Source organism: Chlorocebus sabaeus, chromosome 19 (assembly GCF_047675955.1).
Source record: "Chlorocebus sabaeus isolate Y175 chromosome 19, mChlSab1.0.hap1, whole genome shotgun sequence".
Lineage (NCBI taxonomy): Eukaryota > Metazoa > Chordata > Mammalia > Primates > Cercopithecidae > Chlorocebus > Chlorocebus sabaeus.
In genome coordinates, this window is record NC_132922.1 from 20,647,393 (window position 1) to 20,675,125 (window position 27,733).

General features: G+C 45.6%; 1 long non-coding RNA gene across 1 annotated transcript; it reads left to right on the forward strand.

Moving 5' to 3' along the window:
* Positions 1-1,148: 1,148 nt before the first annotated feature.
* On the forward strand, positions 1,149-27,540 carry LOC140709107 (uncharacterized). The gene is made up of 3 exons (XR_012089494.1): positions 1,149-1,244; positions 4,489-4,783; positions 27,029-27,540. It is a non-coding gene; the product is annotated as an uncharacterized lncRNA (long non-coding RNA).
* Positions 27,541-27,733: the final 193 nt, after the last annotated feature.

A 27,733-nucleotide genomic window follows, 5' to 3' on the forward strand; every position in this document is an offset into this window, starting at 1 on the left:
TGGCCTTGAAATGGACTTTGAACTGAGCATCAGAATATACCTTCCTTACAACGCTGGTGTAAGCGTTGCACTCGTGCATGTGAAAGGCCTTAGCACTGAGCCAGACACCTCTAAGACATCGCTGGATGGCGGTGATGGTTCAGGCATGACCTTGCCACTGGGCACCTGGGGATGCAGGCATGACATTGTCCTTCAAAGAGACAGGGATGAGGGGCATGTGTCTGGCACCTGGAGATCACATTCCCTTCATCCCTCAGGGCCTATATTTGCCCACACATACACGATTGCGTGGGGACATTAAAAGGTTTGAAAGCAGATATTCCAAACTGGTAACAGAGGGCGAGAAATGAGGGTAATTATGAGCCCAGTCATCTACTTTTATGTTTTATCTTTTATATATTGTTTGAACAACAGATCACTTTTTGTTTGTTTTTCTTTATTACGGTAAAATATGCGTGACATTAAATGTTCCATCTGAACCATTTTTAAGTGTATGGTTCGGTGGCATTAAGTACATTCCCACCGTTGCAACCACTACCACCACCTTCCCCAAGTGAAACTCTGTCCCCACTAAACACTAACTCTCCCTTTCCCCTTCCCCAGCCCCTGGCAACCTTTAATCTACTTTCTGTCTCTACAAATTTGACTCATACAAGTGCAATCACACAGTGTTTGTCTTTTTGTGTCTGGCTTACTTCACTTAACATAATATCCTCAAGTTCACTCACATTGGAGTATGTAGCAGAATTTCATTCCTTTTGAATCTAATATTCAATAGATTACTTTTGCCATTGGGGAAAAAAACATAAAGATTGGAAAAACACAACCATAAAAAGAATGACTGTGCGAATGACTGAAGGAGGGAGAGATGGATAAATGCTCGGGGTCTTCCAGGCACATCTGCAACTCTGTGCATTTCAGACGGGGTGCATCAGTGGGTCAGCTGGGGTGATGCCGGGGCAGGCTCCTGTGAATCAGCCGTGGGTCTCCTGTATCACAAGAGTAGGGAGTCAGGCCTCCTGCCAGGGCTCCGGTCCCACTGTCCCAGGAACAGTGGACAATGAAGAAACTCAGCTGAGGGCTGTGAGTCACAGCCACCGAGGCTGGACGGGGCCCCCACACTCGGCCCCTGTGGCCCCAGCCATTCAACCTAGGCAGTGAGCGGCACAGAATTCCCGGTCCCCTTGGTCCTCTTCTGATAACAGCCCAGCTCCCCGGGCTCCAGGGACAACCCCGTTGGACCGGTGAGTAAGGAGGCTCCGGACAATCCCTCCTTTCATAAAGCTCCGCTGCTGACTAATGCCTCCCAGTCACGCCGGCCCTTCCACCTTCCGCCCCAAAACCAATCCCTGCCCAGAGCCAGCCCCTGAGGGCTTTGATTCCTCAAAGCGGAGGAACCTGCTGTCCTCCGCAACCATTTTACCTTCCTGCTGCTGTCCTCATGTCCTGCCCCCACCCACCTCCAGGCTTTGCCTTGGAGACCTCTCTCCTCTGCCTCCTCCTCGCCGTCTGTCAACCCTGAGCCCTCCCAAACTCTCTGGGCCTTGCTGTCAAGCCTCGGACCATTCCAGTGATCATCAAATCTTTGCCAAGGGTCTTCTTGTATATCCTCCCCTCCCACTTATCTTCAGTCTTTTTTCGTTTTTGAAACGGAGTCTTGTTCTGTCACCCAGGCTGGAGTTCAGTGGCGTGATTTCGACTCACTGCAGCCTCCACCTCCTGGGTTCAAGCGATTCTCCCACCTCAGCCTCCTGAATAGCTGGGACTATAGGTGCCCAATGCCACACCCGGCTAATTTTTTTATTTTTAGTAAAAACGGGGTTTCACCATATTAGCTAAACTGATCTCGAACTCCTGACCTCAGGTGGCCTCCCAAAGTGCTGGGATTATAGACGTCGACCACCGTGCCCAGCCATCCTCAGTCTTTTCCATTAGGAAGGAATGGCTAGCCACCTGAGGCTGGGGTCACTGAGAGATGACTCCAATGAGGGGATTTCAGGCACTCGGGCAGGCCACTGGGGCGCTGTTACTGAGCGTGCATGCAGGGACATCTTGAGCTGCCTCTAGCTTCTTTGAGGCACACGGGAAGCCTTGTGGGGGGTTGAATTCTAACTCTACCACTGACTTAGCTGGGTGACCATGGCCAGGTAACTTAACCTCTCTGAGCCTCAATTTCTATACCTGTTTCTAAAAAGTGGGAGGGGGTGGGGATAATAATCTCTCCCTTCCAGAATGGACATGAAGCACCTTCCAGAGAGCCTGCTAACTCAGCCTGCACGGAAGGTTACCGTCAACAGGGGGGCTCAGAAAAATGGGGTTGAGAGGCCTTGACGAGGCCTTGGCCAAGGAAAGTGCGACAAGTCAGGGCAGAATCGAGTCCCTCTGACTCCTCGGCATGTGCAGTGGCTGAGAAATGGCCTCTTGGTTCCCAGAGTTGATGGGAGGGTGGATGACATTCTTTCAGTCACTGTGTGAGTGTCGGTGCCTGTGCTTCTGGAGACAGGCCTAGCTTGGAGGGTACAGGACATCGGATGAGGAAAAAAGCCATCGCTGTTTGGTTCTGGAAGAGAATCTCTCTCTTTTTGTGGGGCAGTGGGCAGTGAGGGAAGTGGGAGAGAAAGAGCCATGGCTAGTTTCTCTCACTCATGAGGCCTAATGGAGGCGAATGGGGAAATGACTTGGTGTGATCCAAGAGGAAGCTTGGAAAACCGGGAAAGGCTCCGGCCCGGGAGCTGAGAGCCACGGTCCCCTTTCCGGGCCCAGCTGGGCCTCCTACCGGCCACGTGGCTGGGGGTGAGTCACAGTCTCTGAGCGACATGACCCTTATCTGCAAAAGGAGGTGGAGAGATGTGAGGACTTCCGAGGCCATTTCCAGCTCTAAGATTCTGTAACGCTGCAGCCATCTCTTTAAAGATGACAAGCAGAGATGCTGAGCTGAAACAGATGTGGTGGATAAAGCCAAGATAATCAGCCCAGTGGTTTTTCTCTCTCCAGTGCCCTGCGTCAGCAAGGCCTTGGGTGAATTCTGGCATTTGCTCATTTTGATAGGTAATCAAGGCAACATCTGTGGGCCCCAGCTTTCGGAAGAGGGGCTGATCAAACAGTTCCTACCCTCAGCCCTTCCTCCTTCCTGAACGGCGTGCATGTGATGTGGACCTCCTGAATCCACACGGTCCAGGCTAGCTCCTATACTGAGCATTTCCTAAACACGATTTCTTTGCTCAGAACCCCACATTCTCCAGATCTTCCACAGTCAGCCGGAGTCTAGGGATGCCCATTTGCTAAAGAACTATTTATTTTGCATCTCCCCAGTGCCTGGCACCAAAATAAAAGATTCTGGGGCACTTGTGTCAGAGGGAATTCTCAGGCAGCCTTGGTGCCTAAGATAACTATGCTTCCCACAGGAAGGGAGAGAGATGAGAAGGTGACTTTATATCCACAGGGCAGAGCCCTAAGTGGGCAAGGAAGTTTCTGGATGGCGGGGTGGGCAGCACAGTCCCTGGAAAGGTGGGAGGAAAAAGGAACTCGGATGGGGAGATTACAGGAACTGAGGCAGTGAGGCAGAAAACTATGGTGTGTTCAGTGCGCAGTAAGGTGACACATTTAGGCAGCATGAGGCTCTCGGAGTTTGATTTCATTTGAAAGGAAATCCATTCCCCTAATTTCCATCATAGACCGGGTTTGTTTCCTCTCCCACACTGCTTATTTGTAATCACACACTCACTTTTTTTGTTGTTGTTGTTAAGATGGAGTATCACTCTGTCGTCCAGGCTGGAGTGCAATGGTGCAATCTCGGCTCACTGCAACCTCCGCCTCTCGGATTCAAGTGATTCTCCTGTCTCAGCCTCTTGAGTAGCTGAGACTACAGGCACCCACCACCATGCCTGGCTAATTTTTGTATTTTTAGTAGAGACGGGGTTTCACCATATTGGCCAGGCTGGTCTCAAACTCCTGACCTTGTGATCCACCCGCCTTGGCCTCCCAAAGTGCTGGGATGACAGGCGTGAGCACACTCACTTTTTAATTATCTGAACCCCTTTCCAGAAGGGAAGCTCCCTGGGGAAGGACTATCACCGTCTTCTTCACTACTCTCTACTCAGTGCCCAGACAGAGCTCCGCACAGAGAAGACACTGGAAAAGTTCGTGTGGCCTGCACAAAGACATCTCTGAGCAGGAGAGAGACAGAATCAAAGCTGTGTTTCAGAGCCCGGGACAGTGGCTCACACCTATAATCCCAGTGCTTTGGGAGGCTGAGACGGGAGGATCACTTGAGTCTGGGAGTTGGAGGCTGCAGTGAGCTGTGATCACGCCACTGCACTCCAGCCTGGGTGACACAGCAAGACCCTATCTCTAAAAGAAAAAAAAAAAAAAAAAAGTTGTGTTTCAAGATGGCATTCAAAGAGGTCTAACACTCTTTTAAGAGCCTGAGACATTTTTTTTCTTCTTCTTCTTCTTGCTTCCTAATCAGTGGTTTCTTGCCCTTCATAGGAGCCCAGGGCACGGAGCGTCTGGGCCTGGAATGCGGACATGTGTGGGAGGGATGCGAAACTGTGCTGGCAGCCCCAAGGAAAGAATCAGTCTTTGTCCTCATCTTCATATGCACCTGTCGTCCCAAACCCTTGACAAACATTGTGTCATTCACCTTCCAAACTTCTCTGCGGATTCAGCCTGGGCGGGCGGGAGCACAGTGAGCCACATTCTCAGCATTCCCGCCTCCTGACAGCTCCTGGTACCACAGCCGCTGAGCTGAGATGTCCAAACATTCCGACTGACTCATCCGTGGGTGAGCAAGGCCGACACGAGGGGACGGGTGGAGGCTTCTGGGGCTCTGTCTCTGCCGAAGTCCCTAATTCAGAGAAGAAAGTGGGGTGCGGGGGATTGCCAGGATAAGGGCCATTTCCTCTTGAATGATGCTTGGGTGTCACTTGAGGTGCCAGGAAGTGGTGGCAGTTGTAGCACAGTGGCCCTGGTGGAAGCCTGGGCTCGGATCTCACATACCTGGATTTGAGTTCTGGCTCCATGGTCAGAGCCTTTGTAACCTCATCAGGACTCCCTGGGGTTGGCTGGGCACAGTGGCTCACGCTTGTAATCCCAGCACTGCAGGAGGATCACTTGAACCCAGGAGTTTGAGACCAACCTGGGCAACATAGTGAGACTTCATTTGTCCAGAAAGGAAAAATATTAATTGGGCATGGTGGCACGCATTTGTAGTTCCAGCTCCTGGTAGGCTGAGGCGAGAGGATTGCTTGAGCCCAGGAGTTTGAGGCTACAGTGAGCTATGGTCGTACCATTGCATTCTAACCTGGGCAATAGAGCCAGACCCTATCTCTGAAAACAAAACAAAACAAACAAATAAAAAATAAAATAGGCCAGGTGCGGTGGCTCACACCTGTAATCCCAGCACTTTGGGAGGACAAGGCAGGTGGATCACGAGGTCAGGAGTTCTAGACCAGCCTGGCCAACACGGCAAAACCCCATCTCTACTAAAAATACAAAAATTAGCTGGGTGTGGTGGCAGGTGCCTGTAGTCCCAGCTACTTGGGAGGCTGAGGCAAGGGAATCTCTTGAACCCGGGAGATGGAGGTTGCAGTGAGCCAAGATCGTGCCACTGCACTCCAGCCTGGGTGACAGAGCAAGACTCCACCTCAAAAAACAAAACGAAACAAAACAAAAACACTCTCTGGGTCTCAGTGTCCTCGTCTGTAAATGGGGGTGGGGGGTGGGAATAATGGCTTCTGTGTAGTGTAGTGGTGAGAATGAAGCAAGAAAATGTGAATACTAAGCACGTGGCAGTTGCTTAGCAATGACTTGTGTTAGGATGTCACCCTTCTGATGCAATGACCTGAGACTCACTTCCGGGTAGGCAGGCGAGTGTGTCATCATCCCTTGCTCCGTCCCATAGGACAAAGGCTGCAAAAGTATCTGGCGGGAATGTCCCTGCCCTACTTTGGGATTTCGGGTAGGATTTCTCCATCAGGCTGGAGTGGGGCAGTGCAGAGCCTCCCGTGCACATTCAGTGACCTCATTCAGGGGATGAGACCAAACAGAACGGGCAGTGGCTTTTCCGGTCCTCACGCCGCCCTCCAGATGGCTTATAACCAGATCCCTGCCAAATTCCTCTCCTCCCTCCCCCAAGACTCATCTGATGCCAAAGCATTTCTCAAAAGGGGGAAATACAGTACTTTCGTCAGCACCTCATCACCTCATCGCTGGGTCACAAATGCCCCCGGCTCAGCCCTGCCTTCCAGCTGTCTTCCCAAGGGGATGTCTCTGAAGATTTTTCCCCAGCTCTGTGCTGGGGCTGTTGAGGAGCTGAATGTCCGGGAATGAGAGGAGGATATGGGATACAACGTGACCTTGGGCCAGTCACTGGCCTTCTCTGGTTCTCACTTTCCCCGTCTGCGAAACCAGGCAGCTGACAGGTCATCCAGGCAGCAGTTTCCGGTCCCAGGGTATTCTGGCTCCCTGCCTCTGCAGGGAGAGCTGGGAACATGAGTATTTGTCCCTGCTCAGCAGGAGAGCGCTGTGGTTAGGAAGTCAGGGGCTCTGGGTTCAAATTCTCACCTGGGCACCCAAGGGGCCAGTGCCCTTGCCGGCTCCATGACCTTAGGTAACACACATACCCTCTCTGAGCAGTTATCCTATCTGTAAAGTGGGTGCAATCATCGCCACCTCTGGAGTTGTTTTAAGGATTAAGAGGATCCACGTGCAGAACTCGGCACAGTGGCTGACACTCGCAATATTATAATTAAATATTATAATTTCATTTCACTCAACTGCCCGCCTCACAGAGACAAACTGAGGCCCAGCAGCGGTTGCCAGGAAGAGGATTCAGACCACGTTTCCATGTTTGAGCCGCCATCCCGGGCCAGCTCCAGGAGGAAGCTGCAATAACTCAGGGGAAAAGTCCCACGGCATCTGCTCCAGCTCCCTCAGGCAGCTCTCAGAGCTTGTGCCAAGAGATGACTTGGCTACTGCTCTCCCTCCATGCCCATTAGCTTAGTTCCAGATGTTCCAGGCAGCAGCCTGGGGAGTTCTTTCAGGTTCTGTTTCTTTGGATCTACTTTCCTGTAGTTTCCCTTTCCTCTGCTTTTCCCCAACTGGCCCTGGCAGCTTTATAAATGAAAAACAACGTCTTTCCCATCACCTTTGAAATCACCCAACCACAGTTCCCTTCTCATTAGATCCCTGGAAATGCCTTGGCTAGACAGACTTCACGTAGGGAGGGCCAGGACAGCCGGCACACCTTATCAAACATGCTTCTGACCAGCAACCACATGAAAGGCTTAGAGTTTCACATTTGGATTTCATTAGTTCCCACCCCTAGTGTGCCTGGGGCCCTGAGAATGGTGGCTTGGGAGTTCTGGTGGCCCAGGGCAGCAACCTGAAAGAGCTCTTTCCTGATTACCTACTATGTGTGGCCACTTCACCTCTGTCATCTCAGCCTTCTCAACTCCATGAAGTAAGTGTTAGCCACCTTTTTTGGATGAAAAACTAAGACTCAGGCTATGTAACTTATTCATGGTCACCAAGCTACTGTGAGGACCACATTGATCCAACTCCGGGGTGCTGGCTCTTGAGTGATGGATGTATGGCAGGAACACTCCTCTGGGGCCTGTGGGTGACCTAGGGCTATGGGTCTTTGCTACCATCTGTCTGCCAAGGTGGATGCCAGGCTGTGAGCTCCAAATGGAAACCAGTCCCAGTCACTGGCCTTGCCTTGTCATGGAAGAGACAGTCAAATCAACTCTGGGAGAAGCATCAGTTAAAAAGGGGTTTGTACATGAGAGGATGAGTGTTCACCCAAGAATAGGGCATGGGGGGTATGTAGGTGTGAAGATGTGTGTGAGGATGCACTTGTATGTGTGCGTGTGTGTGAGGGCACTATGATAATGCATGTACACATATGCATGTGTGAAAATGCACATATGTGGCCGGGTGCAGTGGCTCATGCCTGTAATCCCAGCACTTTGGGAGGCTGAGGTGGGCGGATCACGAGGTCAGGAGATCGAGACCATCCTGGCTAACACGGTGAAACCCCGTCTCTACTAAAAATACAAAAAATTAGCCAGGCATGGTGGTGGGCGCCTGTGGTCCCAGCTACTCGGGAGGCTGAGGCAGGAGAATGGCATGAACTAAGGAGGTGGAGCTTGCAGTGAGCCAAGATGGTGCCACTGCACTCCAGTCTGGGCGACAGAGCAAGACCCCATCTCAAAAAAAAAAGAAAGAATATGCACGTATGTGTGTGCTTGTGTGTGAGGGTAAACGTGTACATTAACCTAAACGCATGGACATGTGTGAAGATGCAAGGTGCAGTTTCGTGTGTATACAGAGTGCATGTTAATGTTTGTGAATGTGTGTATAAGGATGCATGCACGTGCACTTATAGTCATGTGTGAGGAAGAACATGTGTGTTTTGTGTGAGAATGTGTGTGCACATGGGTGCTTTTGAGAATGTGTGAGAAGGTGGATTGTGTGCACACTCACATATAGGAGTGTGTTTATGTATGTGGGTGTGTGTACACATGCACGTATACATGTGTGAGGATGCATGCGTGGAAGGGTGAATGTATGCGTGCTGGTGTATGTCCACTACTGTGCCCATATGTGCTTGGGTGAGGCTATGTGCACATGTGCAGAGAAGCAGGCGAAGGATGGATGGTGGCGGCAGGAACCCCGTGATCTCTTCCAGATGTTTTTCGAGACCTCCTTGATGTTGAGGACCAGGCATTTCCAAGCACCAATGACAGATCTTTTTTTTTTTTTTTTTTTTGAGACAGAGTCTTGCTCTGTTGTCCCGGCTGGAGTGCAGTGGTGCAATCTTGGCTCACTGCAACCTGTCTGCCTCCTGGGTTCAAGCGATTCTCATGCCTCACCCTCCTGAGTAGCTGGGACTACAGGCATGCGCCGCCACTCCGAGCTAATTTTTGTATATTTTGTAGATACAGGGTTTCGCCATATTGGCCAGGCTGGTCTCAAACTCCTGACCTCAAGTGATCCACCCGCCTCGGCCTCCCAAAGTGCTGGGATTACAGGCGTGAGGCTGACAGATCTTTTAAATAATGTATTTTTCTCCTCATATGGTCAAAAGGCAGCAAACAAGCATACAGGGGGTTCCTTTTTCTGAAGAACTGAACCTCCTCTCACCTGGAAGGTTGATCTTGGCCATGTGCACCTCTGTAGGCCCAGCCTCTAGGCCAGATAGTGCCCTGGGCCCAAGCCCCTTCTCCACCTCAGGGAGTGGCTCTCCCCTATCTCAGGGCAGATTAACTTCCTTGGCACCGGATTTGTTTTGGCTCGTTAAGTAGGAGCAGCAGCTGAGAGTGGAGGCCTCTCCCTTCCACTCCTGGGTCTGGTTCGGCTGAAAACACTTGATTTAGAGCTTCTCGCTTTGCTTTCCTGGCTGCATGTCCCGGGCAGAAGGGGAAACACCTAGGGCCTGACTATTTTGTCTGCTGAGATTTGGGAGAGGGATTTGTTTTCCCAGTGAGGTGGCTCTGGCCCGAGCAGTTACTGTTTTGTTTGTTGAGCTTCGTTCCTCAGGCTGGGTGGGGTAGGGCTGAGAAGGCTGTAATGGGAAGCAGGAGAGTAGAATCTGAGACTTGTGCAGATAAAAGTTCTCCACTGAGGGTCGGACATGCATGATGGTGTGAAGGAGCTGACTTTTTTTGCATGGGGCCTGCCAGGGAAGCCCTTGTGTTCATTTCAATCTTTTTTCAACCCATTCCTGTGATGTAAGCTGATAAATTTAAAAAAAAAAAATCCATTTCACTCAACTTCCCACTCCTCACCCCAAACCCCCACTTTCGTTTACATATTGCCTCTCAAGGGCCATAAAGGCCATGATGCTTTATCTCAGAAACAATTTGACCAACACGCCAACCCAGCCTGCCTGGACCCCGTCAGGGCCTGGTAGACTGCAAGCTTCCTGAGGGCAAGGCCTGTATCTCTCATAAGCCTGTTATTGCCCTAACATCTGGCCTGGTGCCTGCTGCCTGGAGCGTAACAGGCCTCATACATATTTGTCAGATGAGCGAAGGATGAGGTAAGTTACTACTGCTTTAAGTTCACTGCCCTTAGTAAATGGCCTGAATCCAAAGATCCTTTGGATCTTGAGCCAAAATTATATTGAGCCAAAATTTACTTCCCTCCAATACAGATTATGTGTACCATGAAAGCCCCATATGCATGTGAAGATGGACATTATACTCTTCCAAAGGCCTAGATCCAAGCTGAACATAGTTCCCATAGCATTTCTCATATCATGCAGATGCAAGATCCTTCACTGTGTGCCCACCTTTATCAGGACAAATGCTTTTTTTCAATGTACATGTTGAAATATGGTTCATGAGCTGGACCACAACTTCTAGATGTAGCCTCATCAGAGACAAGCACACTAGATGTTGCAGGATTGTGTCCCCCAAGAAGATCTGTCTTAACTCCTGGTACCCGTGAATATGACCTTATTTGGAAATCTGGTCTTTGGAGATGTAATCAAGTCAAGATGAGGTTATACTGGAGGAGAGTAGGCCCTAAGTGCAATGACTGATATCTATATGAGGAGAGAGGGATTTGGAGATACACAGACACATGAGGAAGAAACCTTTGTGAAGACAGAGGTAGAGACTGGAGTGATGGGCGTGCGTGCCAAGAATCACCAAGGATTGTCAGCAACCACTGGAAGCTAGGAAGGGCATGGAACAGATTCTCCCTCAGAGCCTTTAGAAGGAGCCAACCCAGCCGACACCTTGATTTCAGATTTCCAGCCTTCAGAACTGTAAATAATACATTTCTGGCCAGGCACGGTGGCTCGGTGGCTCATGCCTATAATCCCAGCACTTTGGGAGGCCGAGGTGGGCGGATCACCTGAGGTCAGGAGTTCGAGATCAGCATGGTCAATGTGGTGAAACCTCGTCTCTACTAAAAATACAAAAATTACCCGGGCATGGTAGCGGGCACCTGTAGTCCCAGCTACTCGAGAGGCTGAGGCAGGAGAATCGCTTGAACCCAGGAGGCAGAGGTTGCAGTGAGCCAAGATCATGCCACTGCACTCCAGCCTGGCCGACAGAGCCAGACTCCGTCTCAAAAAAAAAAACAAAAAAACCCCCATTTCTGTTGTTTTTAAGCCATTCAGTTTGTGGTACTTTATGACAGCAGTCCTAGGGCACTAATATGTTGGACCACTACCCCCCTTGATCAATATAAAATATTATTTTGTGTAAGGGTATGTGGTTGTTAATAAACGGGAAATTAATAAAATGATTTATAAAAATGGCTGGACACAAGATAAACACCCCAAAATCAAGGCATTCATCGTTACCAGTAAGCTATTGAGAACTGTAATTCCAATATCCTATTCACAGTAGCACCCAAAGCCATAAATCACATAGCAATAAACCTGTGTGGGATCTTGATAAAGAACGCTAACAATTTTACTTAGAAATTTTAAAAGAGATTTGAATAAGATAGGTGTTGTTACATGGGAAAATTTAATTTAGAAAATTTGTTTAGTCCCAAATTAGTTTGTTGATTCATTATGATTCCAATAAAAATCCCAGTGAGATTCACTGACTTTTTTTTTAAAAGAAAATTCGTGACTGGCATGGTGGCTGACACCTGTAATCCCAGCACTTTGGGAGGGCTAAGCAGGTGGATCACTTGAAGTCAGGAGTTTGAGACCAGCCTGGCTGACATGGTGAAACCTCATCTCTACTAAAAATATAAAAATTAGCTAGGCGTGGTAGCAGTCGCCTGTAATTCCAGCTACTCAGGAGGCTGAGGCAGGAGAATCACTTGAACCCAGGAGGCAGAGGTTGCCATGAGCCGAGGTCATGCCATTGGACTAAAATTTTTTTGCATTTTTAGTAGAGACGGGTTTTGCCATGTTGGCCAGGCTGGTCTCGAACTCCTGGCTCAAGTGATCCAGCCCACCTCAGCCTCCCAAAGTGCTGAGATTACAGGCATGAGCCACGTGCCCAGGCCATCCTTGACTCTTCATCATCACTGATGAAGCTGTGTGTGGAAAGCAATGGTGATGGGAATTCAACCTTAGACTAATAAAAAAAAAAGAAAGAAAAAAGAAGAAGAAATTCATATTTCATGAATGAGAGAAAATAACAAAATCCTGAATAGGAAGGGTGAGATGGGGTTGGGAGAGGTCCATCCAACCAGTTATCAGAACATATTAACTCAAGAGTATAAAACAGAAAAACACCATAAACAGGCAGATACTAGTTGGCCTCTGTTTCCTCCTTCTAGAAGCAAGCTCAGAGTGAGGCGAGATGGCTAAGATAGGACCCAGAGAAGACAAAACAGAAAATGTTGAAAATCTGGGGCACTTAGGTGCTTACACAGACTAAAAAACTAAAGAGAATCTCCTTGTTCACCATTTGTCATTAGTAGCACAGAACATCATTTCTACCCAGAGAGATCCTGGCTTAAAACCCCATCAACCAAATTGCTTTTGGGGTGGAAAGGAAACCCCTCCACCTTATTTCTGCAATGACGTGAAAGGCTGTTCTCAGGGAGGCGTTAGAAAGGGGGAGAGGCAGGAAGGATAGCATGCTTGTGCATATCTACTGATCACACCAGCATTTCTTTGGCTAGTTCTGCCACTTGCTGCGTTCTCTGAGAGGCGGTTTTGTAATCACCAGGACAACTTTTTCTCAGGCCAGTCATTTGAATTTCCAGAACCAAATTAGGTTGGGGAAGCCCCCTGAATTTGCAGACTCAATATTCTCTGTTATATCAGAAGTTTGCTGAGCACCTGTGGTGTGCCAAGCTCTGTGCCAGCCCCCAAAGGTTCCTGAGGGTTCCCAATACACAGTTATTTGTGCCTTCAACAGGATGGATTCACACCGGCCTTGTATGAAGCTGGTACACAGACTTACTGAGGAAGGGTCCAGCCAAGCAGTCACGTGCCACTGAATGCAGCTTGGTTTTTTCTCACCTCATTACATGACAATGACCAGAATGTTTATAAATACAATCATTTTTATTGAATAGGAAGTAACTTAAAATGTGAATTATACATGAGGGCATTTTAGAAGAACTTTTTTGCTGTGGTACAGTCACAGGGAGGCCAGATCTCAGATGCCGAAGTGTGCGGTGAAGCCAGGATGAGGACCAGGGAGATGACAGAATCACCAGTGCCCAAGTAAGAGGATATTGTGCAAGGAGCTGGCAAATGTGGCTCGATTTTACAGAGCAGTGGAGGGGGGAGACTGCATTAGGGGGCTGGCCTAGTTCAGTGGATGGTGACCTGGACACACATTACAATCAGCTGGGGAGCTTTAAAAAAAATGATCTGTGCTCAGATCCCAGGCCAGCCCAGTTAAATCTGAATCTCTGGGGGAGACACTCAGGCATTCAGGTATCTGTGTGTTGTGGATGAATCTCTACAGGTGACTGTAATGTGAAAGCAGCTCTGAGAACAGAGCTCCAGCCATAAGCAAGGCTGCTACTTCTTGCTTAATTATACCTGACCTGGTGCAAATAAAACCACAATCCCACGCTTACGTGCATATACACACATACACGTGTGTAAAATTCTGGTCAACATTGCAATTTTAAACAAATAAATCTTTAGCATATTTGCTATCAGGGATCATCCTTGACTCTTTTTACTTTTCTAAGACAGAGCCTTGCTCTGTCGCCCAGGCTGGAGTGCAGTGGCTCGGTCTCGGCTCACTGCAACCTTCGCCTCCCGGGTTCAAGCGATTCTCCTGCCTCAGCTTCTGGAGTAGCTGGGATTGCCGGTGTGCACTAGCATGCCCAGATAAATTTTTTTTTAAATATATTTTTAGTAGAGACAGGTTTTACCATGTTGCCTAGGCTGATCTTGAACTCCTGACCTCAAGTGATCCACCCACCTTGGCCTCCCAAAGTGATGGGATTACAGACCTGAGCCACCTGCCCAGCCCATCGTTGATGAAGCTGTATGTGGAAGGCAATGCTGATGGGAACTCAACCTTAGACTAATCTCTAGGTCTACATGCACAGTGCTTGACTTGATTTTCTTTTTTTTTTAACTCATTATTGGTTGCTTTTCAGATGTGTAGGAAAAAAGATTCTGGATATACAAACCAAATAAACTAGGGCTTCCTCATCTTACTTAGTGTCTGTGTCATTTCCCTCGTTGTTGTCCATAATTGGTTTCCTTTGACTAAAGTAGTTGTACCTGAGACTATTCTCCCTTTGAAGATCTCTCAGCCAATCTCGCTGATGGGTGCATCAGAAGAAGATTAAGAGGGTTGTACTTGTACTTTTTTTTAAAGGGTTTGCCTACAGAGTGTGGTGTGAGATGTGGGGGGACCCACAGGGATTTTTCTAGAAGTTTCTATCCTCAGAGATTTGCTCTAACAGAGGGTAGGGTCACAGTTCTGAATTAGGCATCTTCTTGCTGATGCTGGTTAGTCTGATACATTTGGACTTCAGAGTCCTATCCTTATGCCACAAATGTGGGCTAGTCACCCACTTTTTCCTTGTGATATATCCCAAGGAAGAAAGGCATCATAAGATTTGGAGATGGGGCTTCCCTTTCTATGATTAAAAAAACCTAGGTGCAGATCAGAATGAAGAAACTGAAAAGAGAAAATCCAACCCTTTTCAGATCCAACCCCACCCTGTCCCTGGGTGGCCCTTACTTAACCCATCACCCAGCACTCCCTCTAGGGAAAAGCCTGCCCAAAAACTTTGGTCCTAAGAAAAGCCTTACCCTAATAAAGAAACTGGGCAGCTGCTGTGAGCTGCAGCTGCTTTTATGGAAGGAGCTAGACCAGAAGCTAGACTAGGGCCAACAAGGCAGGCCTCTGTAACAATCTTCCAAGGAGGTAAGGCAGGGAGAAAAAGGATTCCTCATTTACATTGAGAGTAAACTTCCTGTCCGATTAAACAATGAGGCATTCAAAATCCGCCTGAGTAAAAGTCCCCTGATGCAATGAGAGGGTGAGCAATTTCATGTCAGGCTGTTGTTATGGGATTTATACATGTCCTAGCTAGGGCTTGAGGTGAAAGTCAGAGCCAAAAACAATAGCCCTAAACCCCACATGCACAGAAACCTCATTCCAGTGGAGTTTCCTTAAGAGAGCACAGCAGACTTTTCACAAACAAAGTGACTTCAAAGGTAGACTTGCATCACTGCCTCCTCCACTTGACACTTCCCTTCAGCCCAGACCTGGCCCCTCTGTTTCTTGGTTTAATTTATGAGGTTCTCACACACATTGCAAAGCAATTATCTGAGCTGCTGGCCAACAGGAAGGTAATTGTAACTGAGTACTTCCTTTGTCAAGCGCTGACGCTGGCCACCGCAATGGTGATGACGCTGGCCGCAGCAATGGTGATCGGAGGCGTGCCGGCAGCTCAGCACCCAGTGACAGGACACCTCCGTTTCTCTCCCACCCCCAACACAGTGCTCTCTGACTGAATTCCCCAGGGAGAGGGAGGCCAGTGGGTTGGAGGAATGGGGGAATTTTCTTACATCACTTGACGTGCTTGCTTTCACTCGCAAAATCCTGAGTCATGACTGAAGCCGTATTGCCTCAAGTCTCCTGCTGAAACCAGGGGTTATAGGTTTGGAAACCTGATTCCATCGGCTGTCTCTTGTCCAATCATCAGAGGAAATGTGTATTTCAGTTGACCCTCTTCAAGCTGAAGTGCCTTCGGATTGAGGGGATTACGTGAGAGAAGTGGCTCTGTAGTGGCTTAGTAAGCCGATGCCATGCGAGTGAACAATATTTGACATTCGGTGAGTTTACAGAAAGGGCAGTCTCTCTGTTTGTTTAAACCAAGATTAAGTGAAAGGAAAAGTTTTTCTTTCCCATCCCAAGACAAATGTGAAACACATGTTTTCCCTTTCGGCTTTGTAAGTACAAGGCTCAAACAGTTCTCCCCCACCCCCTCGGCCGTGAGTTTTTAAGGATTGCAGAATGTTTCCTCTCTTTGGTGGCCAAAGCCAATATGAGCCTTTGTATTTCCAGACAGCGGAGCTGATGATGATAGCCTACTTGGTTCCAGGTAATCGTGTAGGGTGTTTCTGGGCCTACCATTTGATGGGTAGATAGAATGGTAAGATGTAGTACGAGGAATCCCAGGCCTGGGTTCAAGTCTCAGATAGGCCTTTGCCCATGTGACCTCACTAAGCTCAGATTCCTCATCTACAAAATGAGATTGGTTGAACCTTAAATATTTCAGGTAATTTCTGCCTTCAGAAAGGATGTTCATTCAGGTTGATTCTTCTGGTATGTGGGGGACATTCCTAGTTGAGGTACCCTTTGCATAGGCACAAGGCAGTGTGCAGGCCTGAGGGTTGGGAGACCTCAGTCAAAGGGCCTGCACTGCCACTGACTCACTGTGACCTTGAACATCTCACTTCCCCTCTTTGTGAATCCTTCTTATCTGAGAGAGGAGGTTTGATAGTCTTGCCCCTGACATAGCGGTTCAGATATGAGACGAGCCTGAATGAGACTGGGATGTCAGGTACTTTGAGTTCCTTGGAATGAAAGGGTCATTCATCTTGGAAGATAAATTGTTAAAAAATGCTAGCCCATAAATATTTTTGGATTATCTCAAGAATAAAGAAAATCAGTGTTGTTTACTCTTGGTTTTCTTTTTTTCTCTTTTCTTTTTTTTTTTTTTTGAGACGGAGTCTTGCTCTGTCACCCAGGCTGGAGTGCAGTGGTGCAATCTCAGCTCACTGCAACCTCTGCCTCCCAGGTTCAAGTGATTCTCTTGCCTCAGCCTCCTGAGTAGCTGGGACTACAGGAACATGCCACCACGCCCGGCTAATTTTTTTTTGTATTTTTAGTAGAGATGCGGTTTCACTGTGTTAGCCAGGATGGTCTCGATCTCCTGACCTCATGATCCACCCACCTCGGCCTCCCAAAGTGCTGGGATTACAGGTGTGAGCCACCGTGCCCGGCCCACTCTTGGTTTTCTTTAAATTGCTACTGGTTCAGGGAATATAAGCACCCAATGACCAACATGGGCTATAAAAATCAGGACATTTTCTACCCTGTATTGGCCAAAGCAATGTTCCTAGTAGATTGCTTTGATCATGTTGCTACTCTGCTCAGAAAACTTCAAGACGCTACTTGCCTCCAGGATACACTCCAAACTGACAGTTCCCCTTGTGACCTGGCTTCACCTGCATTATATGTCACCTCTTCTACATGAAATCCTATAATTCACCAGCATTGCCACAATGATATCAGATCACCCCAGCAACATCTCCTCATAAGTGGGTGGCCATTCTCTGGGTGCAGTGATAGGGAGAAGCCTCTGATACTCAAAGCAATCTGGCCTTTTCCTAATCACCCCTCATTGTTAGATACTTCTTCCCTATATTGAATAAGAATCTGCTTCATCACAAATCCCAACCAGCCATAGGTCCCACTGAGCTACCCCAATTCAGTTTCATTCCTCTTCCTCAATGTTTAAAGACAGCTATCATGTCAACCTGGAGAAATCTCTTTTCCAGACTAAACAACTGTAATGTCTTTAACAGATTTTTCATTTACTTGGTTTTCAGACCCCTAAATGTTGTTGTTACCTTTCCCTAGACATGCTTCAGATGGTCAATGTCCCTTTTAAAAACGTGACCCTTTGGACTAAATGCAACACTCTAAATGTGGACTGGTTGGTGGCACTAGTATCTCCTTTGTTTCTATAATAGTTAGGTTAGGTAAGAGACAGGACAATACTTCAGTGGCTTAAAGAATATAGAATCTTTTTTCTCTCAAGTAACCATCTTGAGAGTTGAGTGATGATAAGTGAGATGAGTGATCCAGGTGGGCAAGGTGCTGTATTCTCTGCAGTCATTCAGTGACCCAGGCTCCTTCTGACTGGGGATCTACTATTTCATGTGGTGTTCTGGTACCAAGTCTCAGATGCATCCAGCAATAAAAGGAAAGTGTGAAGGGGAGGGGGTGTTCACCCACCTCTTAAGGGCCCCAGCTGTCACTGAAGATCTTTTGTTAGCATTCCACTCATGAAAACTCAGTCCCATGGTCATGTTCAACTGCAAGGGAAGCTGGAAAATATACCACAGCCAGGCAGCCCTGTGTCAGAAGCCCCATTACTATGGAAGGACAGGAGAATGGACATTGGCAGCCATAGTGGGGGCCAGCCTATTGGTCTTTCAGTTCCAAAAACACATCAAGTTCCTTCCAGACTCAGGGCCTATGCACTCAATGTCCTTCTTGGAGTGTTTTGCCTCTCTGACTGTCCTTCCTCTTCGTATGGCCTCAGCTCAAATATCACTTCCTCAGAGAGGCCTAACCTGACCACTTCATGAAATGCAGGTCTCTTCTGACCCTTCCCCACTTTTATTTGTGCCCCTCCAGACCCCTGTCACAAGGTTTAATGATTTTATATGTTTACTTTTTCTGGTGTTTGTTTCTGTCCTCTGCTAAACTACAGGCTGTATGTGGGAGGGACTCTTTCTGTCTTGGTCCCCAGTGTGTATTCACCACCCAACCTCGTACCTGACACATTTTAGGGGACAAAATAAGGACTTGTTGAATTAAAGAACATAGTGACATGATATGTTTACTAAATATAGCCTTCTTTTGCCAAGTGCATTACACTGTTAGGTCATATTGTGGTAAACTAAAAGGCCTCGGTCTCTTTTCACATCAACTGTGGTTAAGACATATTTCTCCATCTGCTTTTCGAGAAGTTGATTTTTTGACCCTAGACACAGTATTTTGCATTTATAACTATTGTATTTCAGCTGCTTTTTTTTTATCTATCATTCTAGCCCCAAAAGATCTTTTTTGATATACCAATGAATACATTTATTTATCTCGTCCAGTTTCATATTATCTGGAACTCTGATAATGTATCCTGTGTGCCTGCGTGTTTCCTTATGTCACTGGCAAACAGGAATGAAGATGGAAAAATGAAATGGGCCAAACATGAAGCCCTGTTATAGTACGGAAACCATCCTCTATCCTGCCATTGATCCATCACCTCTGGGGATGAATGTTGACTTACACAGACCACAGCCCTACCAAGAATATCACAGAGCCTATGTCAGATGCCTTGCTGCAAGGAGTGGCATAATGGAACTCAACACAGTTGAGTTCTACTCTTACACAGAACAATAAAACTTTACATTAGAAAAAGACCGAATTCCAGCCAATCACAAGAATCCCTTGGACAACATCCTCTAGTTTACCAGTCTAGTAACCTTATAAAAAACAGGAAGTGACTAGTTCTTAGTGCACCCATGGTTGACTCTTAGCAATTATTGTTTTCACCTAAGTGTTTTCAAACCGTTAATTCAAAATTTGTTCTGAAACTTTTCCAGGATTTCCTTTCTGGAAATCCTGCCACACTGGTCCATTTTCTGTCACCAAACTCCCTTCAATCCTCATACCTCTGAGCAGTCTCTCCTCTGTTCCTCTTAGTAGGAGATGCTCTTCCTGCCTGGCTCTATGTATACAAACCTTGACCTCCCCTCAAGATCCAGTTCAAAAGTCACTCCCTCCTTGAAGCTTTCCCTCACCATGCCAGACCTCTCTCTGTGCTCTGAGGTATGCGTTAACCTGTTGGTATTTGTTAACCCTATTCCTCTTCTGGGCTTGTTGCTGCTGCATCAGATGGGCTGTCTGAACAGCTCAGGACTTTCTTTCATCGTACACAGCCAGTGCCTTGCACAGAACCCATTCCCAAGAAAGTACGTACATTGAGTCAACCATTGACAATCAGTATCAACTTATGTTCAGGGCCTAGCCCCTCATTCTAACCTTGGCCAATGCTATGCTCAAGAGCTAGATGCTGTGGTCTTCTAGTGTGTTTGGAAATAACACAATTTGTTGTTGTTGTTGTTGTTTTAAGTAAAAAATTATAAAGTCCCAAAGAAGCTGCAGAATTATTGGATTTTTTTTTACACGAAGGGAAACCAATCTGTTTGATATAACATTCTGGAAAATCAAAGTGGGTATGGGCATATGATTAATCTAAACCATAACATTTATACATCCTGAATGTTCCTGCAGCAAAGGAGACCAATCAAAATTCAGAGCTACAAGCAAAACATTTTTGGAAGTGTTTACCCACCTTTCAGATGCATATTTAGACTTACAAAAGGTTTCAAGTAGGGCTTCTTTAAGTACTTGTGTAGATTTAAAACAATTTAGTTCCTATGTAACTTTGGAAGAATAAGTCAATATAATAACGTGAAGTCCACCTGCACTGAAGTTCCCTTGGTAGCATCAGTGTCTGGCAGAGCTACCGATGCCACATCATACCATATTGAGAGGAAAAAATTAGCTCTATTAGATCATCGACTCTAATTCCTCCCAACTGCAAATAAAAACTTTGTACCCTGAAGGGGAGGGGACTCAGAAAGGAATGAGTCTCCCACTGCTGGAGTCCCCCACCTGCCACAGCACTCACAGAAGGAGCCCCCTCCTATTCCCAGCCTCCCAAGCTGGCCACCTCCTTCAGAAAGTTTCAGAGAGAAACTTTCTTTTCTATCAAAAAATGCTGATGACTCTATTTGCAAAATGTCTCATTATAAAAACCTTCTCTGCTCCTTGCTTTCTGAGCTTTAATAAATCCTGGATTAGTAAGAAAACCACCCAGGCACTGACTCTCCACATTTCCCGACGAGCTGTCTGGAGTTGGCTTCTTCTTCATGAGTAACTGCCCCAAACTTTTGGAAAACTGCCCAATGCCAGGAACTTAGGACCACCAGATCAACTTCTCAGAGCAGGGAAAGAAAAATCATCATAATGTCAGTCCTGAAAGCTGGCACTGGCCTCTCCTCCCTTGTTTCTCTCTCTTTCCTTGCTGGCCTTTCTTGCTCATAGCAATTCATGCATGTTCCCCCCACTTTTTTGACTAAGAATAGAATCTGGGTTCCCAGCTATCACCTTAAATGTACAACATGTGGGTTTTTGGTCGGCTATTAGCTTTGCTCTTTCTCGTAACTCCTCCGTGATAGGACATTCAGAGCTCAGGAGGAAGCCTCTTTTCTAGTTATTTCCATTCAGTGCTTCACTCTCTTTAAATGTGTCCATCCAGATTTCTAGGAAATTGCAGTGCTACAGCTGTTCTCTCAAAAGGGGCACATTAAAGTTTCCAATCTCAACACTTTTGCTGGCTTGCATTTCATGTGAGCTCAGGGCCACTTTCACAGTTTCCAAAGTGTCTTTCTAGCCTCCACCTTTCCTTCACTCATTTCCTTCTGCTTTTCTTTCCCTCTTGGGTGAGCCTCCATGAGAAGAGTGCTTCAGCCTTACTGGAGCATGCTGTCACCCCCTTAGTAGGGGTTAGGCTGAGAGGCATAAACAGGTGCCAATGGGGACTTCATAGTGCCATCGAAAGGCAAAGGTAGTATGACACCAGTAACTGCAAGAGATGACCGTGCTAGGGGTAGTGGCTGAAGTTGTAAGATGAAAGTAGTTGGGGGAATTGAATGTCCAGAAGACACTTTCAGAAGCCAGCTGATTTGTAAATGTGTCTTACCATCTGCAAGATGGTAAATGAAATGTACTTGAACTGCAGAGAAAATTTTGTGGTCTGGAGGCTGCTGCAGTAATCCAGGCAGCAGAAGATGGTGCCCTGAAATTACTTTAGGAGAGAAAGAGAGGGTTGAGGGGAAAGAATGAATTCAGGTGATATATATAGTATTCCAAATGATTTCACTTGGTCCTCACTTGTAAAGAATGATTATCCCCATTTCACAGGTGAATCTCAGGAGGTGCTGAATTGCTCACCCAAGCCCACATGGCTAAGAAGAGGTCCTGAGAGGACTGGGGTATTAGAATAGTATACCATTGCCAGCTAGTAGTCTCTTAGCACAAATTGGACCCCTAGTAGGACTTAGAGAGAGACGTAGGGCAAGTGAGTTTAATTGTGGGAGAAAAGGGCCAAGCTCAAGTCATGAGTGGTTTTCCAAGAGAGCAGGCCTGGGTGGGGTGTGGCCTCAGGGAGTCCTGGGAGATGGGAGGCATGGCATGAGAGGGCAGGAACAGCAGGCAGCAGGGTGTCAGGACAGGAGCCCTGAAGACTCCTCTTTGGGTAGAGGGACACCGAAACCAAACGTTTACAGCTTAAGCTAACTGATCAGTATGTCTTGGCGAAAGACAGCTTTTGACTGCAATATAAGACACTGTAGCTGAGATGGGCAAGGAGTGAAGGAGGAAGACTCAGGGCAAGGAGGGAGAAAGGCCATGGTACAGTTGCCATGTACATGTGCACTCAGACCAGGTCCTCCATAAACTGTGAGATCTGGGGCAGCCAACACAGGCTATGTACAATAGTCACTACACAACCACCCCCCCACCCCCAGGAGATAATGATGAAACTTCAATGCGATGATATGCATTAGAAACCCTTTGGAAGTCCTCTGTAAGTGGTGAGCTCTGATATAACATATTAGCGTGAGTTGTAGTTACTACCTACTAAAGCCTTCTCTGGAGAAAGATTGTTACTCTGCTCCTTGGTACTCACTGGTCCCCAAATCCTTCCTTGAAGGAGTCTCTTTGGAATCTGGATGAAGTGGTAACCTTCAGCAGCTAATAGGCTGTTGGTTGGAAGGGCTTCTTAGTTTCCTGTCCCAGTGCCTTGTCATTCCCCCAAGACTAGAAGCGAAGACTCAGACAGAAAGAATTAGAACTAGTTTTCAAAACACTGAAAACAGAAAGAGATTTGACCTTAGTTTTAGGGTTAATGAAAAAAACCTTTTTTTTCTTTTTCCTTTTTTTTTTTTTTTTTTTGAGGCAGGCTCTTGCTGTGTCACTCAGGCATGATCACAGCTCACTGAAGCGTCGACCTCCTGGACTCAAGTGATCATCCCACATCAGCCTCCCGAGTAGCTGTGACTACAGGCTAATTTTTGTATTTTTTGTAGAGAGAGAGTTTCACCATGTTGCCCAGGCTGGTCTTGAACTCCTGGGCTCAAGCTATCTGCCCTCTTTCGCCTCCCAAAGTGCTGGGATTACAGGCATGAGTCACTGCACCCGGCCCAAATTTCATTTTTAAAATTTCCAACAGCAGCTGTCTGCAATGGTTACAAGGGGACCTAAGACCAGTGACTGTAGGAAGTGGGGAAAAAGGTATTTTAAAGGAAAAAAGAAGGAGGTGGGGTGAGTTTAGGGGCTCAAGTTAGTGAGCTTTGGTTTCCAGAAGAAGCCAACTTTGACTTAGCAATTAAGATACACCTGATTTTCTGGTAACACAACTCAAGTTAGAACATTGGATAAGAGGTTTGAAAGAACAATTCAGTTGCATGAAAACTTCAGAAGATACTTATTGTGGAAATTTATGTACATACGAAAGTAATTCCCAGAGAGGGTCCTTTGAAAAGGTTGTACCTTGGCCCTCCTCTTCACTTCCTCACCTGAAAATGGGTAAACAGCTCAGGGAAAGAGTGAGAATCAATGCAGCCATGTTTCTGATGATTCACTGATTTTTTTTTTCCAGAGATGGGGATTATTCTTTGACTTTCCCTTTTGAATATTGTTTTCTGTTTCTGCCTCTTTAATTAGAGACAGAAATTCAATTAATAAGGAGGAAAAAAAGAGAGTCTTTTCAAGCCAATTTCCTTGTGCTCCCAAGAGTTTTTGAGGTTAGGTCAGCACATATCTATGCTGTTTACCTCTTTGGCTGTTGACAGGATGGCATGTGACTTGGCCAAGAGCTGTAGCTGGCCATAGCAATGACCACTACTGTCTTGGCTTCAGAGATGCTTACTGTCTTGTCATATAACAACAGTTTTGTTTACCAGATAAATTTTTTTATAATATATATATTATTATATTTTTGCAACACCTATCAAAGAAAGAGAAAGCAGCCATGCCAAGGTACAATGAGAGGTCACTGTGCTGTATCAAGCACTTTGGGTTTCCTGTTGACTAGCCTACATTTCTCTTTGCATTAAGACTCACAGCCACTCCCCCACACCGCCCCCACTGCCCCTGCTACCTTGCCCCTAAGAAAACTGAACATTATAAAGTGAAAGTAAATGAAATGCTTTGAGGGAAAAAGTCACGGTATGTCTCTAGGCTGAAACACTTTTTTCAAGTTGCTTAAAAGAAATTATATTTGGCCCATTTTCAGGGCAGCTCTTTGGCTTGGGGAAATAAGGCATCTGCAAAATCAGCAGCCCCTACTCGACTCCATTCCACCAATCATAAGCGCTTCCAAACTTAGCTGGGCCAGTACTTAACACAGTAGACTAAGAAAATGATCTGAATGTTCAATCAAATCAGTATCTTCTATGGGAGAATATTCACAAAGTATAGTTAATTGAAAAAAACAGAAATACACACACACACACACACAAAAGAAATATACTAAAGTAGGGAGTGGGACTACGGGTAATTTTTTTCTTCTTTGTGCTTTTCTTATTTTGCCACACTTTTTACCATAAGCAGGTATTATACTCATAGCAAAGCATGGTGGTTAAAAGCACAGACTTTGGAGTCAGACTGCCTGGTTCAAATCCTGGCTTTACCACTTCCTGTAGTGACATTAAGCAAATTACTTAATTTCTCTGTGCCTCAGTTTCCATATCTGTAAAATGGGGATAAGGATTGTACCTATCTCAAAGGGTTGTTATGGGAATTAAAGAGTTAATATGTATGACGTGCTTAGAACACATCTAGCCTACAGTAAACCCTAAGTGTTAAATGAAGAAAACATTAATTTTTAATTTAGTCAAATTATGGTTAATTTTCTCTAGAATGCTACTTGCCATTCTATGACATTCACATTTTATTATATGTGTTGCTGAATAGAGGGCACATACATCCCAAAGCCAATGTTTGTCCTCAACTAACATAGTTAGGGTAGATGCTTGACATTTGGTGGGTGGCGACAATTCTTACTTCCCAGGCCATGACAAAAAGCAGGGATTTCCCATGGATATACTATGAACCCCCACCCCCAACCCCTCATTTGGTAATAGATGAATTATGGCAAGCCTTATTGTCTACTAAACCACAGGTTATACTATCACAATTTGATTAATGACGTTCACAGAACTGAAAGGATCCTTGACCTTTGGTAAATTATGCCCCACTTGCCCAGGAGTTGAAATGCCTTGGGTAAACCTGTGTTCAGTGATACGTGCTCCACTTCCTCACGTAGGCCTGGGAGGTGGAGAGGGAAATGGAAACCAGCTTTGTGGCAGACAGTCAAATAATTGTGAAATTGTTAATGACTGATAGGAAAAGATGGAGGAGGTAATGATGAGGCAGAATTAGTTCTGAAAGATCTTTTCCCATCAGTAAGAGGGTCTTCACACAGAAGCAAACCCACAGCTTTAAAAAACTCTAATGTTGTGGAAAGAGAGAAAATACACTTTATGTTGTCTTGCAGACTAAAAACTGGAATGATTGAGCTATTTTTTCATTTTGTAATAGAAAATGTTATGTTGGTGAGGTATAGCCCAAAAGTTGACAGAAATAAGTAAACTGGAGGAAAAAAAAGAAAAAAAAAAAAAAAAAAAAGGACAGAAGGAGGGATGGAGGAGGGATCTCCTACCCAGAGGAGAGAAGACAAGATGGCACTGAAAATCATATAAAATCACCACTGATGCTGTTTCCTTTCAGCCAATGGAAAAATATTCTACAAAAAGGAAACTCCAAATCTCTTGTTTACCCAGCTGTCTGTACAAAGTGAATTATTCATGATTAAATGTGAATAATAAACCTATGCAAATATTTGTTGTATTCTTAATTTTGAGGAGGTTGGGGGAGCAGCAGGAAGTCACCTTAAAGTGATTTAGTTAACTATCACCTTTAAAATTAAATCAAGAAAGAAAAATACTTTTGATTGTTATTTATATATGCCTCCCCCCCAAGAAAAACGCACAAAGTTGTTTTTTTCTTAGGAGGCTTATGTCCTATTGGAAATGACAATTTAAAGCTCTTCTCTTAGTATTATGACCTTTATATAATTTCCTTAGAAACTAATAGTGAAAGCTTTTTTTTTTTAATTTGACTGGCTTTAGAGGGCTGAAAAGCTTACAGCAGAGGTTCTTCTATAAAGGGAAACCTTAACTGACAAGTTTCCAGGTACCTGCTGCTTACTGTAAACTCTTACCTATACATTTCAGTTATAGGTTTTTGATAAAGGGAATATTACAATAATACTGATACCTGGCAGTTTTTAGCTGTTTATCTTTTTGGTGACAGAATTGGTTTAACAGTTTCCACCAGAACTGTTAGACTAATGACTTTTAGCTAGAACTATGTTAGAGTTTATTTAGCTTATCCTTTTTAAGAAGCACTTAAAATCTAAGCAATAGCAAGATATTGAAAGATGGTTTATCATCTTGCAAACTCTGTGACTTTTTTGCCTCTCTACACATTGTATAATCACCATAATCTCTTAAACAGTTCATAGCATGCAAATGATTGCTTTATACACTATAATCATAAATGAGTTTCATTAATAAAAACAACTTCCCTGTGAGCCTCATTTTGAAGGCTGAGTTGTTTCTGACTAAGCCCAAGTTTCAGTGAAGCATAGACGAGGTTCTGATGAAGCTCGCTTTTGTTGGACAGTAACCCAAATGCCTGGAGGAGGGGCCAGAGAACTGGTCCACACTCTCCTGGTTCCTGGGATCAGGATCTCTCTAGAACCACCGATGATGCATGGGCTGGTCCCTCAAGGGAACTCTCCATTACTCCTCGAAACTATCCCAGAGCCCAGGCAGAGGGATTGCAGGTACTGTGCCAGATTTAGAGCAGACTGTCATAACCCACTGCTTCTACCTCCTGGTTGTTAAAAACCCTAGGTGGAAAGACAGGTTCACCATCCACATTTTGCAACTAAAGAAATAGAGGAATAGAGAACTAAGAGACTTGTCCAGAAATAAAAGGAGAACCAAGATTAAGATTGCAATCCAGACTTTGACTCTAATGAATATTCCATGTTACCCTGCCCTGCACCACTGTCCCCTATCTACCTAGAAACCAATGAATTGGTGGTTTGCCAGTTGCCAGCACAATCCCTAGCACCACACTTAACCCACTGTTATCTTTTTTTTCTGCTATTATCATTTCTGTAGATTTGTACGTGTGAAAATGGACCATACGGTGGAATAAGAGAGCAGAAAGTCATCAATCTACTCCCCAGGCTTTAAGCAGCACTGTGTCAAAACCAACCTAGATTTCCAGAATAGATCATTCTACCACCTCCTCTGAAATTTGAATGCCATCGAATGCAACCTAAGTCTATTTTCTTTTATTCTATGTTGACTGAAGACAACTATTTTCTTATTTTAAAAAACCAAAACATTAAAATTGCATTTTAAGGTTAATTGGCCATGTTAATAAGTGGCAAACTTAGGCCTCAAATAGAAGATAATAAGTAACTTGAAATGTTTGGAAAAAGATGATCTATATTTAATAAAACTCCATCAGTGAGTGAAAAGTGGTTTATTAGCATTTTCACTGTCCTGTTTCTCATAGTCTACAGTTATATTAGCAAACTTGCATTTCACTTTATGGAAACTCGTCTCCATTATGATTTAGTTCAATGGTTTCCTTCTCATACTATTTCAGCTAGGGAGTCATTTCATTATGCTGGGAAGTTTCTGAACATGTAATGTAATTAATTCCTTTAATAGGCTCCTCTTTATGGAAGACCCATTAGTAGACATCGCTGTGAATTAACATCTTAGTCCAGGAGAAAAGCTCTTTGGAGGCAACAGTGAAACAGATAAATCTTTGTTGAGAGATGTGACCAGAGGATTTAACCGCATTCCTTGTGG